Source organism: Macaca mulatta, chromosome 9, assembly GCF_049350105.2.
Source record: "Macaca mulatta isolate MMU2019108-1 chromosome 9, T2T-MMU8v2.0, whole genome shotgun sequence".
NCBI classification, from domain to species: domain Eukaryota; kingdom Metazoa; phylum Chordata; class Mammalia; order Primates; family Cercopithecidae; genus Macaca; species Macaca mulatta.
The window spans coordinates 127031447-127051185 of record NC_133414.1 but is presented as its reverse complement, the minus strand read 5'-3'; the positions used below and the strand labels follow the sequence as shown (position 1 = coordinate 127051185).

The window sequence follows — 19739 nt, the reverse complement described above, 5'->3', positions numbered from 1 at the left end:
ATTTGACTTGGAGCCACTATTTTTTCAAAAGGTATAACTGCCTTGCTTGTGCTGTACAGGCGCTCTTGGGCATGGCTCGGCTCAGCTCCGCATGACATTTGGCGTAGTTGTGAACCTGACACCTCCTAACCGGTTCGTATAATTCTCACAACCTTGGAAGTACTATTATGACTGATTTTTTAAATTATTATTGTTAACATGATGAAGGACTGATTAATCCTGGAGTCAGAATTCAAGCACAATTTTATCTAGCTCTGAAGCAAACCCTTAATTATCAAGCTATCTGGTAAGTCAAGCTGGAACGACTTTTACGCAAAGGGAAGAAGGGGGGTAGATACCAGAGCAAAAACCAGATAACCAGAAACCAATGGAAAGAATTCTTAGAGGAATGTGTGTGTGTATATTTGTGTGTGCTCATAGTAACAAAGCCCCCAAATACAATCATGCTGATGAGGTAGCTCCATCTGTTTCTGAGCCCTGATCATTGCATTTGAGATATTTCTGAGCTTGAAACCTCAAGTCAAACTTAAAAATATGCCTAGCAGTAAGTCCACTAATTGAATTAATTTAGATGCCAATCCTGATAAGTCAAATCCCAAAGAAAAAAATTTGATCTGAATTAACTAGTTTAATTGTCTGTGAAGTACAAATTGACCAAATAATTGCAAGTTAATCCCTTCATTTAATGATTTGTACAGCCTCCCACTCTGATTGGAAATGGGATATTTGTACTCTTGGAATTCTCTGCCTCTGTAACACGTGTGACTCGTTTCACCAGGCTCAGGTATAAATGTCAGGGGACATTTGGCAATGTATGGAGACATTTTGATAGTCACAGCTGGGCGATGTTACTGGCATCTAGTGAGTAGAAGCCAGGGATGCTGCTTAACACCCTGCAATGCATAGGACAGCCCCCTGAACAGAATTACCCAGGCCAAAACACCAGCACTGTTACTGCTGAGAAACTGTGCCCTAGTCAAACAGTACTTAGTGAAGGGAGAATTAAGAACTATAAGCTGCCAATAACAGCCCAATATGTTATTTCAGGCTTCAAAGTAATATTTAAACCAGGCCTGTTGATTTGTCAAATTAAGCAGGTAATTGATCACACTCCATTTCACTTTTCCATTGTAGATGCAGCCAAAAAGTGTAGCTGATAGGTTTCTAAAATCCTTCATCCTTTCTCTTTCAAGTCTTTCTGTTTACCGGAAGGTCATTAAGTTGCTTTGCTTTTGAAGTCCATTTATTACTTCTAGATCTACTGCAGTCTATTTAGTCTTTCTTAATGCTGTCTAGTAAAACATTAATGAGAAGCTCACGCATAGTCATAGAATTTGTCTGATTACCTCATTCATGTTTAATGAGCTTGCTGCTTACACTTCAGGATAACATAACAGAAATTGGATAATGTAATTCCTTCTGGGTGGAGTGCTCCTAAATTTGGCTTTGAATTATTAATCATGTAGGCTGAGGACACTAAAAAGTCTTTTGCCCATAAATTTATCTAAGTCTTTGACTACATAATTTCTATCAATATATTCTCTTCCCAGAAATTTCTTTTAATCAATTTTTGTGGCTGAAAACATCCGATTTTCTTCTGAGTATAGTCCTCAGAATTTAAAACTTGAGAAATTTAGCTTCATCATAAGATTCAAACTTGAGGTTATTGTTAAGAAGCACTATAAGCACATCAGTTTCTTAAGAAAGATGAATCATTATTTTAAATGTTAATTTGCAGCTTCTAGAATCAAAGCAATGTCTTTAATTTTAGGTACATATATTTATGTATCTAGATCATCTACGCTTATTATAAATTTTTAAATTCTTATCTTATGGATTTTTGGCAAAAATTTTCATTAATATTCTACTAGTTTTGCAGCTATTTAGTAATAGATAAATAAGTCCCATGGTAGCAATGATTACAAAATTACTCAGTTAGTTTCTTTTATAGGTGGAAACAGCTCACTACAATAAAAGGTTAAATTAGTTGTCGTAGTCAAAAAACTAGAACTTTTGCATCCCATCTCTTTTCTAAGAATAAATAAACCATTTCTTTCCAGTAGAGCAAGAATAATAATAAAAGTCAGACTGTAAAGTTTTATGAAGACTTCTAGGTAATCCTGACTCTACCAATTCTAACTACCCTATACCAAAAGAACAACAAACTAATTTCTGTCAATTCACGGGAGCTATAAACCAATTCAAGCTGTGTTCATGTGTTTAGTCCAGAATCATTACAAAACATTACAAAAGAAGCATTCTACTGAATTAATTAGCCTCAGTTCAACACAGGAGTACAATCAGGATGACCAAGCCTCTGTTAATCCAGCCCTTATTTCTCTCAGCCAAAACCTATTAGATTGACTGAAAGCTAGGGTAATAAAGTTGCAGTGAATGTTTTGCAGTTTGGGCTTTAGTGGGATCACAACAAATAAGACAGTCAAGCCGGTCATTTTGGTCATGTGGATTGACTTAACTGTTAGGGTTTAAGGGGGGCTCATTCTGAATCAGGTGAGAAATAGGTCCAAAGTCAAATGGAGGTCAAAATATTAGATTTATTGCTAGTAAAGCTGGACTGGAATAAAGGGCTTGAGTCTATGACGAAGTCAGGCTTCCTCTTTCTCTTTTCTGAGTTCTCCTAGATAGATATGCCTGAGGACCAGCTGTCTGCAGGGGTAGGGTTTGCCCTTGTACCTGTCACCTGAAGAAATAAAGGATGTTTGTGTCCTGGGAACAGCCAAGCTAAGAAAAGATGTAAGCCAGTGGCTCAATGTACCTCTATAAGTCCCACCACAGGAAAAAGCCTGCAAAAGAAGGAAGGCAGGAGCCTCTACCTAACACCTCCGAGAGCCTGGAAGTCCCTCATTTGAGGGCCAAGGCTGAAAAGCCAGGAGGAGAAGATGACTCCCACCTACCCAGATATCTCACTGCTTTGCAAAATGAGAACCGAGTTTTTCAGTTTTTAGTAATCATACTTTAAGGATGGAAATAGAAATAGTCTTTCTCCTTAAAACAGATTTTTTTTTTTTTTTTTTAAGATCGTTTGAAATGCAGTATTGAATTTCTGGCTCAGAGTTGGAGAAAGTATTTAACTTCATCAACTAGTGTTTTTTTGTGGAGATGACTGGATTATATTAGCCTGAATTATTGAGTAAATCTATAGTCTCTTGCTTTTGATAACAAGGTTAGGATTGGACACTTAAGTAACAGTATGGTAAAGGAATCTTGGGAATAATTTCGAACAGTGATTCTCAACTCTGGGTGAACATTAGAATCACCTGATAAGCTTCTAAAACTAAATGTTAATGAGCCAGGCCCAGTGGTGCATGCCTGTAGTCCCAGCTACTCAGGAGGCTGAGGCAGGAGGATAGCTTGAGGACAGGAGTTCAAGGCTGTAGTGTACTATAATCACACCTGTGAACTGCCACTGCACTGTAGCCTAGGCAACATAGCAAAACCTGTCTCAAAAAATATTATATTGGCTGGGTGCTGTGGCTCATGCCTGTAATCAGCACTTTGGGAGGCTGAGGCGGGCAGATCACCTGAGGTCAGGAGTTCGAGACCAGCCTGGCCAACATGGTGAAATCGTGTCTCTACTAAAAACACACACAAAAAATTAGCCAGGCATGGTGGCAGGTGCCTGTAATCATAGCTACTTGGGAGACTGAGGCAGGGAGAATTGCTTGAACCTGGGAGGTGGAGGTTGCAGTGAGCCGAGATCATGTCATTGCATCCAGCCTGGGTGACAGACTGAGATTCTGTCTCAAAAAAAAAAAAAAAAAAAAAAAAATTAGCCAGGCATGGTGGCATGCCTATAATTCCAGCTACTTGGGAGACTGAGGCAGGAGAATATCTTGAATCAGGGAGGTGGATGTGAGCCAAGGTTGTGCCACTGCACTCCAGCCTGGTCTGTCTCAAAACGAAAAACAAAACAAACAAACAAACAAAATATGTGTGTATATATATACAGATGTATACACACACACACACACACACACACACATATATGTATTAATGGCAATCCCCTTTCTTAGAGCTTTTGATTTCATTAGTCTAAAGTGTGACCCAGGCATCTGCATTTGTAAAAGGGCCTCTCTTCTGACAGATGCAGCCCCAGTGCAGAGGTCGGGGTTTGGCTCAGGTTGTGCCCTACCCTTACTCCCCTCTCTTCATCATGAGCTCTTTGATCAGTATTGTAGGGGAGGCAAAATTCCACCTCCTTTTTTGTGGTTTCCCAGCTGGGCCTGAGGATTAAATTGACCTAACATAGATTAACAGGAGAAAACCATACGAAGTTATTCAATAGAAGTTTTACGTGGCACAGGAGCCCTCATACAAAAATGAAGACCCAAAGAAGCACTTGAGAGAGTCAATCACATACTGAATTGCACAAAGAATGGTAAGTCGTGAAACGTGAGAAGGTAAAGGGGCTTGAGTGCGGGTAGTTAATTGGCTAGAGAAGTGATGAGGCAGATAAGGGTTCGTTTGACAAGGTTGGTTTGTACCAATTTCCCTCAGCTTCAACTTCCTGTCCTTGATGATAAGAATGTTATTCTTTTTGGTACAGGGCGGACATCTTTCACATGGGATTTTTGTGCTCTGCTTCTAAGAAACAGAATGAAGGTCAGAGTGATCTTCTTGCACCTGCTGCTTTTGTAAAAGCGTCTTTAACTCAAAATAGTCATTAGCCCAGAGCGGTGTATTTTGGGGCGGCATATTCTTGACTTCTTCAGTACAGAACTGCGTAAGTATTCATAGCAGCCCAAATCCCCAGGCCCTACCGCATAGATGTGGAGTAAAGCCCTGAGCTGTTGAGTAGGAAGTAGAAAGGACGCTGAATAAAGTACAGACACCAAAGTACTGAATTAGAAGTACTTTGGGGCTAATCTGGGGGCTAATCTGAAGTTCGTCCCTCACAAACTGTGTAACCTCAGAGACAGCCACTCTCTGGGCCTCTGTCCCCTCCTTTGTTAAAATGTATAATGGGAATGTCTGGAGTCTCGGTTTTAGCTTTGGGGAACTCTAGATCTGGTTTCATTCCATCTTATTCAAGGACAGGTGTAAGGAGTGTATTACTCTGGGTTAAAAATAAGTCTTCTATAGTAGTTCCAGAGAAGGCACTAAAAGCAGCTTTCTCCCATTAGATAAGCGGCCTTTTACTCACAGACACGGAGTGACAGAGTCAGGTTAAAACACCAGCAGGCTTCGCTGTTGAATCCCATCCTCCTAAGAGCCAGCGGGGAAAAAGAGGAGGAGCCCTGGCCAAATATAGGAGCTTAAGGGGTGTAAGTCTCACCACTCCTGGCAGGATCCGAGGCTTGCTCAAGGTAGAGAAGGATGCGTGAGCCCTTCTGCTTACAGAAGATCCTCAGGAAACTGGCTTTGTCCCTGCTCACGGAGAGTAGAAACTGAACTTCCTTCCTTTGGCAGATCTCAGCAAACCTAGATCTGGTCATCAGAATGTTGCTTTAGCCAGTGGTTCTCAAACCTTAGCGTGCATCAGAATGACTCAGAAGGAGTGTTTAGACCCAGACTGCTGGCCTGCACCCCCAGAGTTTCTAATTCAGTAGGTCTGAGAATTCGCTGTTTCTGTTGATCTGGGGACCACACTTTAACTCTACTGCTTAGGCCATCTTAGGAAGAACCAGTAGGTTCTCCCTCTACAAGGCAGTTGCGATGCCTTTGGGCCACTATTATCCTTCTGAAAACTTCTGAATCCACTTGTAGAGTGTGTGTGTGTGTGTGTGTGTGTGTGTGTGTGTGTGTGTGTGTGTGTGTGTGTATGAAAGATGTGTCTACTCTTTAGGTTTCAGCAGGATTAATGTACGATACTATTGGCTGGGCGCAGTGGTTCACACCTGTAATTTCAGCACTTTGGGAGGCCAAGGCAGGCGGATCACTTGAGGTCAGGAGACCAGCCTGGCCAACATGGTGAAACTCCGTCTCTATTAAAAAATACATATAAAAATTAGACAGGCATAGTGGCACGTGCCTGTAATCTCAGCTACTTCGGAGGCTGGGGCATGAGAATCACTTGAACCCAGGAGCCAGAAATTGCAGTAAGCTGAGACGGCACCACTGCACTCCAGCCTGGGTGACAAAGCAAGACTCTGTCTAAAAAAAAAAAAAAAAAAAAAAGTATGATACAGTTGTTAACCAAAGATACATTTGTCATTCTTTCAAGCAACAAATACAAAAAATAAACGATTAAGAAACCCTGGCTGCATGCTGTGACTCACGCATGTAAACCCAGCACTTTGGGAGGCCAAGGGGGGCAGATCACAAGATCAGGAGATCGAGACCATCCTGGCTAACACGGTGGAACCCCATCTCTACTAAAAATACAAAAAATTAGGTGGATATGACGGTACACACCTGTAATCCCAGCTACTCGGGAGGCTGAGGCAGGAGAATCACTCAAACCCAGGAGGCAGAGGTTGCAGTGAGCCAAGATTGCACCACTGCACTCCAGCCTGGGCAACAGAGCAAGATTCTATCTCAAAAAAAAAAAAAAAAAAAAAAGGAAAAAAAGGAAATTCTATGCACATGTGCAAAAACACTTGACCTTTTATATGACAAAATTACAACAGATAAAGACCACACTGAGATTTGCTTCTACATTTCTTCATTGAAAGTTTTAAAAGTTTAATATTGTGACTAGTATTGTCTTCACAAATACACATTTTCTCCACTTATAGCCAAGAGATCATTTAACTGTTTTGCTATTGTAAATAATACCCCAATAAACATGTACTGATAATAATTTTTTCTGCATTTTGGATTGCAAATAGTCATACTGAGTGAAATTATTCTTCATGTGCATTTTAGAAAATCCTTTTCCCAGCAAATCATTCTAACCATCCTCCCACCCCATCCTGCTCCCTGTCCCCCAACTTTCGGTTCTGGGGGCTTGTTCAGTTGTGGCTACACTAAATATTCACTCATTCGAACAATATTTATTGGAGACTTACTATGGGTCTGTGCTATATGCCAGGGAGACAGTGGTAGAAAAGGCAATCATGGTCCCTACATCTATGGAGCTTACATATTGACAGAGATGAGAGAGAGAGATCAAGTAATTGCAAGTTAAATATTTACTCTGGAGAAACAAATGAGGTGCTGAGATAAAGACTAATAGACATGCACTCATGTATATTAGTGGTGGTCACCAGGAAAGGCCTCTCTGACATGACATTTAAGCTGAAACTGAGAACAGGGAATAGCTAGCCATGCTACTGTGGGTAGAATAGTCCAGTCAAAAGAAACTGTATGTGCAAAGGCCCTGTGGTGGGAAGAGTTCTGGTAGAGAAACTGAAGGAACAGTGCAGCTAGAACTGAGGAAACAGTGGAGAGAGAGGCAGGATTCAATAGTAAAATGCTTTGTAAGCCATTCTAAGAAGTTAGGGTTTTATTTTCATTGAAATGGATGGTTTTAAGCTGGGCAGTTACCAGATTATTGTTTTAAAAAGATCTCTTTTGCTGTTGAGTGAAGAAACAATTAAAGGAGCAAGAGTGGAAGTGAGAAGACCAATTAGAAGGTTGTGGTGGGCTCCAGGCAAGTGATGGTACAAAATTGGACTAAAGTGGGATTGTGGAGATGGTGAGTAAAGGACATTTATTTGGAGGTAAGCTCTGTGGGATTCCCTGATATGAGGGATGAGAGAGTGAAGAAAAGGGAGGAATCGAGGATGACTCCTAGGTTTCTGGCTTGAGAAATGGAGGGAGTAGTTATATAATTTACAGACATGAGTAAGACTTGGGAAGTGAAGAAAAGATTGCTCAGGAGGCCACTGAAGTGGCTTGAGGATCCCCTCAAGCAGTTTCCCAGGATCCCCCTCTAAGGAAGCTGGCCAAGGGGAAACTATGGGACCAACACCCAGTTTTCTCTTCCTATGTCCATGATCTCTCTTCTTTGGGAATCTTCTCCCCAAAACTAGGCTATGGGGTGCAATCATCTTCCCAGTTATGTAACTCAAGACCACAGCCCCTCTTGACTCCTCTTTCTTGCTACCTACATTACTTTTCAGGATTTCGCTGAATCACAAAAGGAAAACAGAAAGATAATAAAAACTTTTATTTTATTTATTTATTTATGAGATGGAGTTTTGCTCTTGTTGCCCAGGCTGGAGTGTAGTGGCGCGATCTTGGCTCACTGCAACCTCCACCTCCTGGATTCAAGTGATTCTCCTGCCTCGGCCTCCCAAGTAGCTGGGATTACAGGCACATGCCCCCACTCCTGGCTAATTTTCATATTTTTGGTAGAGATGGGGTTTTGCCATGTTGGCCAGGCTGGTCTTGAACTGCTGACCTCAGGTGATCCACTGCCTTGACCTCCCAAAGTGCTGGGATTACAGGATGAGCCACCATGCCCAGTCAGAAAGATAATAAAAACTTTTAAAATTCTAATTCCTGTTTCCTTTATTTTATTCAGTCATGCTAAACAGAGGCCCAAATGGGTTCTGTGCCTTGAGACTTTATTTCTGAGAGGGGACTTACTATGGTCTGAATGTTTATGTTGCCCCAAAATTCATATGCTGAAACTGAACCCCCAAGGTGATGGTATTAAGAGGTGGAGCCTTTGGGAGATAATTAGGTCATGAGGGCAGAGTTCTTATGAATGGGATTACCAGATACTGAATCTGCTAGCACCTTGATCTTGGACTTCCCAGCCTTCAGAATGGTGAGCAGTAAATGTCTGTGGTTTATAATTTACCCAGCCTAAGGTATTTTGTGATAGCAGCCCAAACAAACTAAGCAGGACTTCACCAATTTCTCCATCTCAAATCCTCTTATCCTTCCCCTTCCCCTTGGAACTAAGCCCTAGGTCTGACAGACTGTTTTCTCCTGCCACACTTCACTTCATACAGTGCAGGCTTGTGAGGCCACCAAGTGCCTTCTCTTCTTATGTTTGTGTATTCATTTCCTAGGGTCACCATAACAAATTACCATAAATTGGGTGGCTTTACACAACAGAAATTTGTTCTGGTGGTTAGATGCCCAAAATCAAGGTGTTGGAAAGACCACACTCCCTCCGAAGTGTCTAAGGGAGAAGTTGTCATTGCCTCTTCTAGCTTCTGGTAGCCCAGGTATTCTTTGGCTGGAGGCAACATCATTCAGCCTGGCCTCCAACTTCACATGGCAGTCTTCCCTCTGTGTCTGTGTCCAAAATTCTCTCTCCTTGTAAAAACACCAGTTATATTGCATTAAGAGCCCACCCTTTTTCAGTATGACTTCATTTTCGCTTAACTAATTACTTCTGCAATTATTCTATTTCCAAATAAGGTCACATTTTGTAGTACTGGGAGGCTAAGGCTTTAACGTATATATTGGGGGGGATGCAATTCAACCCATAATGGTAAGAAATTTACATTTCTTTTCATTACAGACCCCGTGACATCTCTACAGTTTCCCTACACACAACCCACAGTGGACCACAGTGGATTGGCCCCATTTGGGCATTCCTTCTATACTAGCCTAGTCTCAGAAACTTCATTGAGTCCTAGAGGTGAAGGATCTGTATAGCTCATCTCACACTGTCATATAATCAGGGTACTTGCAAATTTTCAATATGAAAAATAATTATTAGACATGCAAAATGTTTGTGTTGGCTTGATCACTGCATTTTTTTCCCATGTAGGCAAGCTACATGGACATCAAATTATCAGACAGTTGCTTGGAGAGAATGGAAGAAGCTGGAGGTCAGGGAATGGGAGTTTTACAACTTGGACATTTGGTAGCATCCCAGGACTACAAGAAGAAGACAGAAGGGTGTCCATCTTTGCTCAGTGCTTAGATGAACGCTGCTAGCCTTGTCTCTGATGTGTGATTTTTACCTCCTTGGCTGACCAAATCCTCCCCTGCCCTTTCTTTGTTAGGTACATATTGTATCTTTGATCTGGTTAATGTCCATTCTTATTGCCTGGGGAGCCACTTGACTGCTTTAAGGCACTTGCTAATCTCTGCTCTGATCCATTAGGAATTCATTTAGAGTTTAACTCTCTGAGGGCAACTTCATTTCTAAGGCTTGAGGACCACAGTGCAGTAACAAACAGAGCAGAGAAAGGTAGAGGTCCCAGCAAAGGGGGCTGCCTCATTGGGACAGTATACTGCAAACCCTCAGGAAGGTGGGAGGATAACAGGAAGACCCTAAGGAAATGAGAGACTTAGGGTGAGGGTGAAAACAGGAAAAAGGAAGAGTGAATGCCAACCTTCACTTTGCAATTTTCCCTAGAGCCAATTCTGACAGTATCCTCCTGCCTCTTTACAAAGAGCAGGCGGCAAAAACTGAGATGACAACAATTTTTTTTTCCTCTGTAAAGCTGGGCTCAATTTGAGACAGAATATTAATGGCAAAAGGCTCAATATCTCATTATCAATCCCCATGGGCATATAGTCCCCAGAAAAGATAAATATTTGACTAGATGATAACATGTGCGATAATTTATAGTCAGCATTCCACATGCATTTTCACTGAATCTTTTATTTGCAACTAGTACTTCGGAGTGGCCTATACAATTATTTACATATATATTTTAAATTCTGAACTCAGGATCTGAGGATCATTAAGCCCATATAAGTCTTCAAAAAAAGAGCAGTTTCCTTATTGATTTACCCAGGACAGGCAACAGAATGTCTACATTCTTTCCCTTTATCTTTCAGTTCATTGAGTAAAAATAGATTGAGGCTCACCCCAGTTTTCTCAAAATCTTGCTTGAAGGTGAACATGAGGTCACCTTAATGGCTATCAAAACCATTTCTTACTGCCAAGCTTGAAAAATGTTTCCCACTTCTCTGAAATTCTGTCTTTGGGGGAACTTTAACCTCTTTCTAACTTCTAATTAGCTTTTCTTCAAGGACAAGAGTTCAGTGGAAAGTGAAAACAAGTCAGAGAGGCTGCGTGGGGCACCTAGGTTGCAAAAGTAATGGGACTCCTTTCATCTCTTCCTCTGTGCTAATTCTAGGGATTAATACTGTTGTCTGTAAAATATCCTTTGAAACCAAGCCTCCTAAAGAAGGTATTGATGTATACAAGCAGACACAATTCCCAGATGGGCTACTGGCTGATTTATGCTGATCCATGCACCTACACCCTCACAGATTTGTCTTCAATGACAACTCTTATAAGATGAGTCATTCTTACATGGACTCTTCATAGACAGCCTATTATAGATCCTTCCAAATCCCTCTAGTCAGTGCATTCTGGAGTCAAGTACTTTTCCACTAGGTGGGGGAATGTTTTTCTAGTGGAAAAGGAATCTTCCATTCCTTTGGACATGGGTAACAATGACTGGCAGAAAATGTGTTGTTTCAAAAGACTGCATTGCAAAAGCTCTTTATTTTCACATTGCTAAAAGATGCAGTTAAGTGGATTTTTTAAAAAATTAAGGAGAAGTCTGTTCTCAAAGATAAATGTATCCTTTGATTCATTCAACAAATATTTGTTTAGTAGCTACTCGGAAGATACTTTTAGGATACTTTCTCCATTACTTTTCAAGTAACAAATCAATGTTTGTAGGAAGAGGCACTAGGTTTAAAGTATAACTTTAACTCTCATGGAGCTTACATTCTGTTGAGGAAGATGGATAATAAGGAAGAGAAGGCACAAATAAACCTAACAGCTTCCAGTAGCGATAGGTTTTGGATTTTTTTAAAGAAATGAATAGGATAATTGGAGGGTAACTGGGTGATAGCCTTTGGATGTTTGTCTCCTCCAAATCTCATGTTGAAGTGTGATCCCTGGTGTTGGAGGTGGGGCCTGGTGGGAGGTGTTTGGATCATGGGGATGGATCCTTCATGAAGGGCTTGCTACCATTCTTGTGTAATGAGTGAGTTTTTCACACTATTAGTTCACAAGGCAGCTGGTTGTTTAAAATGAGTTTGGGACCTCCAGTCGTCCTCTCTCTTGCTCCCTCTCTCACCATGTGACGTACCTGCTCCCCCTTCATATTCTACCATGATTGTAAGTTTCCTGAGACCTCACCAGATGCCAAGCAGATGTTGGTGCCATGCTTGACAGCTTGCAGAACTCTGAGCCAAATAAAACTCTTTTCTTTATAAATTACCTAGTCTCATGTTTATGGTTAAGGTAACTCAAGTTCGAACTATTAATCATATACAGTCTGTTATGCTAATCCCTTTTAGATGTTCTTTCTACTAAGTTGAATAATTTTCCTTTTCCACTTTAAGTTCTTCTGCAAACTGCTACTGAGTCTATGTATGTAATTTTTCCTGGTTGGAATTAAAAATGTTAGCATTTATTACATGATAGGGTTTTATAAGCTACTTCTTGTTTATTTAGGATACTCTTTAATGTTAATTTAGTGTTTGAAAAGTAAGAAATGACATTGAAATAATTATTAAAAGGAAGTTTTTTTTTTAATAAATCCGTATGTTTGATAAATTTGGAGAATTTCTTATTTGGCAAATTATCATTAGGTAAATTAAATTTCTGTAAATTGGCATTTGGCAAGTTGATTTTCAGATAATTCTCTCAGCAATTATTCAGTTTCCATTAATGAAGAAAGAACATTATGAAGAAAAAACAAAAAATAAATAAAATAAAATAAAAATAAATTTAAAAAGAAAACAAAAAAAGAAAGAACATTGACATAAATGTAGAAAATGTATATTGAATTCAAGCCTTTACTTTTTGAGAGAAACCTGCTTACAGATTTAATTTGGTTTTAAAACTTCCAATCATCGAAGTTGTCGGCATCTCTTTATATACGGTTTTATCAAATTAAAAAATGTCATAGTTTCTGCTATTCTTTCAGGGCAGCCTTTTTTAAAAAAAAAAATGCTTCCTCTCATAAATAATATTTTCCTAGGATGAAAACTCAATTACTAAGGAGAAGAGTTAACTTCAATTCAACAGAGACATGCTTTATTAGTGCTTCTCAATGCCTTCCTGGAGTTTTTCTCCAATAAAGTTCCTGGTATACTCCCGGATGACTACCCAAAATGCAGTTACAATTGTGGGATTTTATGATTTAAAAGTAATTTAAAAATCAATTCCCTTTGCCATTTACTCTAAGAGACAATTATTGCCTGGTATTGTTTTGAAATGTGGTCAGATAAAAGAAGCTTTCTCTGGCCCTCTCCATCCACCAAGTCAGAGGTTACACTTTCCACTCACTCAAGTTCCATTTTACGAGAATGGCAAATATTTTTGGTATGTCTTTGCTGTTTCTCTTCTTTTTCCCCTCCCTTTCTGAAGCAATGCTAAGAAGTTGCTTGTGAATTTTTGCTCTTTGTATTCTACATTTTGCTCAAGTATTTCTTTTATTGTCCCTGTCTGCATTTTACTTTTCTGCACAAATACAAATTAAAATGAGTATATTTTAAGAAAAGTAGGAGCAGGATCATCTTTACAAAGGAATAAAATATGCTTGAAATTCCAGGGTCTTTCCTCACCCAGAATAAAGCAGAATGATAGATTATTTGAGTTAGACACTTTGACTTAGAAGACAAACATTTCCTCTAAATGGGTGACTTCAAATTTCTCATTATTCTATTATAATATTTTGGGGGTAACACAGGTTTTTTAATAAATAAATAAGTCCACTAGTGGGTAGGCTAAATAATGCCCTCCCCCTAGATGTCCATATCCTAATCCCTGAAACCTGTGAATTTGTTATCTTACATGGCAAAGGCTCTTTGCAGATGTGGCTAAATTAAGGAGTTTGCAATGGGGAGATTATCCTGGGTGGGCCCAGTGTAGTCAAATGGGTCCTTATACTAGGTAAGAAGGAAGCTCAATGTCAGAAAAGAAGATGTGATGATGAAAGCAGGGTTTGGGGTGATGCCACTTCTGGAAGGGGGCCCTGAACCAAGGCACGAGGACAGCTTTTGGTACCTGGAAAAAACAAGGAAGTCAGTTCTCTCCTAGAGCCTCCAGCAGGAACGCAGCTTTGCCAACCCACTGGTAACTTCTGACTTCTGTAATGAGAACAAGGTTGTGCTGTTTCAAGTCACTAACTTTGTTGCATTTTGTTTATAGCAGCAGTAGGAAACGAATACAACCAGAATGTAAGAGGAACTTTCCATTGGAGTCCTTTTTAAAGAGTAGGGCCTCTTTAAAGAAATACTCTTTTTGGACTGTCCTAAATTGTTTATTAGGAATGAATTTTACAATCTTTACTTATATCAGCGGTAACGGTGGAGCTGATATAAGAGTCTTGTGTCTTCTCCACGCTGCACAGCGAGAACCACCAACAGTGTGGTGGAACTTATGACCCTTTCCAAGGCCACGGCTCTTTTGGCCTGCAAATGTCAGCCCACACATCTCCCTGTGCTTGTGGACTGGTTTGGTGATCCACTGGGTGTCAGGATTTCTTCTGATGGCTTTATGGAATGGATCAATGAGGATAACCTCAAAAAATCTGTATGTGGAATCTTTACCAACCCAGTAAGAATTCTAGGACTGTTAGAGCCCCACAGTGGCATTTAGCTCACTCCTCTGCAACGGACTGAAGGTTTTGGGCAAACTTTAGCTGGTTAACACCATGATGGACAGGCTTGCTGTAAGTTGCACCCTTAGGAACTGGGCGTTTTCGGCCACCACGATACACACGAATCCTACATATAACATAATCTTGCTTGGCCTTGTAGCCCAGTCAGCCCGCTTTACGGGGCCTGGTACGGTGGGGCCTGGTGGAGTGGTGAGCCCTGTGGACAGCAGAGAGCTTGCGGTACTGCCAGCAGTGGACCCTCAAGAGAAAGTGTATGACATCACACTGCTTCTTCCTCCATAGCTCCTGGATGTACTTGTATGCACCGACCTTGGTTTAATGGATGGCTGCTGCCAGGTGGAAAGGAAAGAGCTTTTCTCCACTAAAGAAATATTTTTACACTTTTTTTGAGGGCATTTTTTAAAAAATTAACCCCTCCACAGTTACTTCTTATAAATTCTCTTTCCTTTGAGAATTTTTGCTCCCAAGAGAAACAGTACAACCTTAGAGCAACTGAGCAAAGTTAGGCCGACTCGGAGAAGTTAGGCCAAGTTGAAGCACCACACCAGGGCTCAAGCAATTAAAAGACCTAAGGCTTCAGGTCATGGTTGGATGTGAGATCTCAGATTCTATTATTAGGTTGTTTTTCTCCTCTCTGCTCACAAACAAGCTCTCTTCCATATGCCAAGCATGATGGCCATGAAATTCAATACACATCCAATTAACTTAGGAACTCCCTGAGGAAAGAGGACTCAGGATCACTATGGCAGAAAGGTCCCAGGAGGACTCCAATTGACCTAGCTTGGATCACATGATCAAGTTAGATTCATCACTGTGGCCAGGGAGATGATATACCCTGATTGGTTTGTCTGAGAGATAGCATACTCTGATTGGCTGGTCTGGGAGATGAGCCTGCCCCGAGGCAGGAAGTTGGGTCAGCTTTAACCAAACCTCACAGAATGGGTTCCCCATAGAAATTAGAGAGTTAAAAATTAAATATCAATGAAAAGCAGAGATAAAGACCATGTCATTGTGGAGGGGGAGAGAGAGAGAGAGAAAAAAAAAAAGACTCTCTTATGACTTTCTAGTTCTTGGATATAATGCTTCATGACACCTAGCCACATTGCCTGTGGATTCAGGAATATCCTGCATGCTTCTGACAAACTCTCTCATTTCTTAAGTCAAGAGTGTTTATATTCTTGGCATCTAAATAATTCCCAACCAAGAAAGACCAAAGTAATATGTCTTTAATGAACCAACGTGTCAGGTGATGTTTTATTGATAACAGTATTTTTGATACCTGTGATGGAATTCTTTTCCCCAGTAATAGCCCCCTGATTTTCTTTGGGGCAACACTCTGGATTCCCTTGTTTTGGATAAGCCTGGTCAAGCCAAAGTTCTGGGCATGGGATAGGTGATTCAAGTCTGCCAATCAGCCTGGGGCCACAGGGATTAGTTCAAGGGTGGGCAGTTGATCCAAGGTCCAAGATTTTTTTGTGGAAACCATTGAGACTCCTTCCGCTGAGCTTGAAGCTTTGAGGACATAAGAGACTCTGGAATCCATCTTACCAGCATGAAGGCAAAGCTTGCCTGAGGATGAAAGAAAGAAGATCAGAAAGTGAAGGTAAGACAGCTGACCCCTGAGGATGTAGCCTGAGCATACGGATCTAACTGTGTGCTTAACCAACTCCTAGACTTTCAACTATGTAAACCAATACATACTCTTTTGCACTTACACTAGCTTAGGTTAGATTTCAGTCACTTACCACAGAAAAAGTTTTTACCAATATTTTAATTTATATATTGTTTCAGTTATATTTGCATCTGTAATGTATTGCTATGCAACAAATCACCCCTAAATGTAGGGTCTTAAAATAACAATGATGTTTTCTTTCTGTGATTCTGTGGGCTAAACGAGTGAGCCTCCTGTTGGCCTTGCTTAGGCTCACCCGTGAGTCTGCACCCCACTGGTATACCAGGTTAGGGATGGGCTTCGCTCAGCATGAGGTCAACCATCCTCAAGGAGGCTAGACTATTCCTCTTCACATGGCAATGACAGGGCAGTGTTCAGGGGCACACATCAATATACAAATGCTTACCAGACTTCTACTTATATCATGTGTGTAGATGTCCCATTGGCCAAAACACATGTTGTGACCAATCCTAGCGTCAGTGATTCATGCTATAAAGTAGCATGAATAAAAGAAGGATGATACATTGAGATCATTTATGCAATGATTTACCAGATTCTTAAAAAATTTCTAAGTGCTTCTCTGTGCATTAGCTTATTTAAGCATCATAATAACCCTGTGAAATACTCAAAATCAATATCAGTTTTGTGTCAGTTAGGCTCCAATTAGGAGAGAGAAATACCGTCAGAAATTTAAACAGAAAAAAGTGTAATATAAAGAGTTATCAATTGGTAATAAGGAACTGGCAACTGGGAATGGGAGGAGATAAAAGAGAACTCTGAAGACTAACCTAAGAGTCGGGGAGAGTGACCAAGAAAAGAACAAACTTGGAAGGTAGGCCGAGTTTCACACCTTGTGGCAGGCAGGAGGAGCACACCTGTGGCCCACTGGATAGAAGAGAGGTTTGCTGAGTTGTCCCGGGCCAGAGCTGGTTATCAACTGGTGGGCTGAGGCTGGTGAGCAAGGAACCATGAGTCTCTCACCAGTGTGCCAGCCAAACTTGCAAAAGCAAACTTGCAAGAGTATGAAAGTCCCTGGCCATCCTATATGCATGCCATCCGTGTATAGCTATGTCATAGGAGCAAGTGGGAAAGAATAACACAGGAACTGCAAAAAGAAGCCCCTTCCACCTGCAGAGTCCCTGTGGCCCTCTCTATTGACAAAGCTGTACACAGTGCCGGCTGACAGAGGTCAACAGGTATAGGGTCCAGCTCTACAGTATCACAAAGCAGAACAACAAAGGGAACTGAGAAGCGATCAGTTGAAAAGGGGCGCCGTCCATCTCTTGGACTTCTTCACTTCCATATGCACCCTTTCACAAACATTTGAACTCCTTCGCGAAAATAAAACACCTCGCCGGGGGCGGTGGCTTACGCCTGTAATCTCAGCACTCTGGGAGGCCGAGACGGGCGGATCACAAGGTCAGGAGATGGAGACCATCCTGGCTAACACGGTGAAACCCCGTCTCTACTAAAAAAATACAAAAAAATTAGCGGGCGAGGTGGCGGGCGCCTGTAGTCCCAGCTACTCAGGTGGCTGAGGCAGGAGAATGGCCTAAACCTGGGAGGCGGAGCTTGCAGTAAGCTGAGATCCGGCCACTGCACTCCAGCCTGGAGACAGAGCGAGACTCCGTCTCAAAAAAAAAAAAAAAAGAAAACAAAACACCTGTATGTTTTCACCGAACGTAACACAGCTTCCCTTTGTAAAAATGAGCACGTGTTCACCTCAAAATGAGGAAACACACAGTTCCAACAGTAATAACTCTGAAGTTCAGTCACAGTCCCAGTGAATATTTTGTTTGTTTTTGAGACAGGGTCTTGTCATCCAGGCTGGAGTGCAGTGATGCAATCATGGCTCACTGCAGCCTTAACCTCCCAGGCTCAATCAATCCTCCCACTTCAGCCTCTTGCGTAGCTGGGACTACAGGTGTGCACCACCATGCCTGGCTAATTTTTGTACATTTTGTTGAAACAGGGTTTTGCCATGTTGCCCAGGCTGGTCTCAAACTCAGGGGCTCAAGCAATCTGCCTACCTCGGCCTTCCAAAGTGATGGGATTACAGGGCGTGCCAATGCACTGGGCCCCAGTGAATATTTTGTTACCTGAACACTAAATTATAAAGTTAACCTCCAACAATTTAGATATAAAATAAGAGTGGGAAGGAGAGAAAAGAATATTTTTATAATATACAAATGAATATATACTGTTTGAAATGCTTATTTAGAAATAAAATGCCTGTTCCCCAGTGCCATAAAGAAACAGCACTTGAACATAAATTTAATTTCCTCAGCAAGGCCATTTTTACTTTCTGCAGTAAGGGTACACTTGCCAGCAGTTTTACCATGAGAGTACACTGAACAAAAGAGACAGGCTCATTTATAACCTGACCCATCCACCTTACTGTTGTGTTTGGTTTCCATTGGCTGGAACGGGACCTCACGTTCTGTATTAGTCCCGACTGGCTAGCAACTTAGAACTTTCTAAAAGAGGCAAAGGCTGAGGAGAACAAAGGAAGGAGGAAGTAACCTGTGGAATGCTGAGAAAAGTAAAAGCACCTCCAAATACGGAAGAGGAACAGGCTATGACCTAATGCTTGCTTGGACCAGTATAAGCATGGCAGGGCAAATATTTAGGCTACATTGTGGGAGCTAGGAACATAAAGTACATTGATTTATTTATTACAGCTAGCAGATATTTAAGACTGTTAGCACAGGTCTTTGAATAAATTTTGCTTCTAGGAGAAGTTGCTATACTCCTAATTAGTCAGGAAGGAGAGTCTTTTTAAAGAGGAACCTCTACTTTACTTTTTACATACACATACAACAAGCAAGGAGAAAATCTGCAAAGCTAATGTGAACCCAGAAAATCTGGGACAGGTCTCAGTTAATTTAGAGAGTTTATTTTGCCAAGGTTGAGGACACAGCCTCAGGAAGTCCTGACGACCTGTGCCCAAGGTGGTCAGGGCACAGCTTGGTTTTATACATTTTAGGGAGACAGGAAACATCAATCAGTATGTGTAAGAAGCACATTGGATGGATTGGTCTGGAAAGGCGGGACAACTTGAAGCAAAGGCAGGAAGAAGGCTTCCAGGTCGCAGACAGGTGAAACACAAATGGTTGCATTCTTTTGAGTTTCTGATGAGCCTTTCCAAAGGAGGCAATCAGATATGCATCTATCTCAGTGAGCAGAGGGATGACTTTGAATAGAATGGGAGGCAGGTGTGCCCTAAGCAGTTTCTAGCTTGAGTTTTCCTTAGTGATTTTGGGGGCCCAAGATATTTTCCTTTCACATGACCACAGTCCTGAATTTTGTAAGATGCCATAGAATAATCTATGATTTCCTCCTCCCACAATTCCTCCTATATTCACTTTACCCTCAGACAGAAACTCAGATGGTCAAGGTTCTTTACTACGTGAAATGACCCAAACCTTCATTCCCTAAGGATCTGAGTCTTCAGTCATGCTGCTTTTTGTTTGCTTGTTTCTGTAGTTTTCTATTACCTTTTACTATTGCACATAGAAGTACTAGGAGGATCTCTAGATAATCCTCTGTGTTCCAGACATGGTTCCTCTTCCCCATTGTGTAGTAGCAGTTCAATT

At 41.1% G+C, this 19739-nt stretch overlaps 1 long non-coding RNA gene and 1 pseudogene across 2 annotated transcripts; one reads left to right on the top strand and one right to left on the bottom strand.

Annotated features, from left to right (window-relative positions):
- Window positions 1–35: 35 nt before the first annotated feature.
- On the top strand, window positions 36–12058 carry LOC114670149 (uncharacterized). 2 transcript variants are annotated; one of them, XR_013398422.1, is made up of 4 exons: window positions 36–132; window positions 4568–4744; window positions 9386–9549; window positions 9638–12058. It is a non-coding gene; the product is annotated as an uncharacterized LOC114670149 (long non-coding RNA). The 2 variants fall into 2 exon arrangements; XR_013398421.1 differs by having other exon boundaries at window positions 115–286.
- A 1960-nt stretch (window positions 12059–14018) lies between these two features.
- LOC705647 (large ribosomal subunit protein eL15 pseudogene) lies at window positions 14019–16600 on the bottom strand (annotated as a pseudogene).
- Between the last annotated feature and the right edge of the window lie 3139 nt (window positions 16601–19739).